The following is a 710-nucleotide window of genomic DNA, read 5'->3' as shown; positions in this document are numbered from 1 at the left end:
TTTACCCGATTTTTCTTTTTTTTTTTTTTTAATTAGCTAGTGCCTACGAGCTACATCAGTAAAAAAACCTACTGGCCAGGGGAAATTCGCGTTCGATCATTCACGATCACCCTCCTCTCCTCCTCTTCTTTCACATAGTCCTGGAAGGAACGCACAAGCGGTTTCCCTTTCTTGAGAGAGAGAAGGAAAAAAAAAATTCCCTTCGAGGGTTAATACTCCCTTCCTTCCTTCCTTCCTTCCTTTCTTCCTTCCTCTCGAAACGGTAAACCGTTCATCTTGATCGGATCCACCCTCCATCCTTCCACTGTCTGCTTGATTTTCTTGCCAGACTGGAGGAGTAGCAGCACTCGTACGGAAGGAATCGGAGGTTTGCCTCTCTTCTTGTCTCTTTATTATAGGCAACTTTATTTTTCGTTCCTCGATTCAGGCGCTCTCTGTCCCTCTTAAGAAACGAGTCTGTCTTCTTTCTCTTCCTCTCGGTTTTTTTCCAAGATATTCCTTCCACGGTGGTCGTGCGAGCATGAATTTCTCCCGACATATCAGAGAGGCTAGCAAGAGCTACGGACACGAGCGTACGAAGCCAAAGTATCGATTGTTCGCTTTTTTTTCGTTCTTCTTGTTTTTCTTTTTTCCTTTTTTTTTTTTCTCTCTCTCTCTCTTTTAGTCGCTTGTGGCCCGGACGCTCGACCGATCTCGTTCAGTGATTCGCG

Source organism: Apis dorsata, unplaced genomic scaffold (genome assembly GCF_000469605.1).
Source record: "Apis dorsata unplaced genomic scaffold, Apis dorsata 1.3 scaffold_207, whole genome shotgun sequence".
In the NCBI taxonomy this organism is placed as follows: domain Eukaryota; kingdom Metazoa; phylum Arthropoda; class Insecta; order Hymenoptera; family Apidae; genus Apis; species Apis dorsata.
This window is presented reverse-complemented; position numbering follows the sequence as displayed.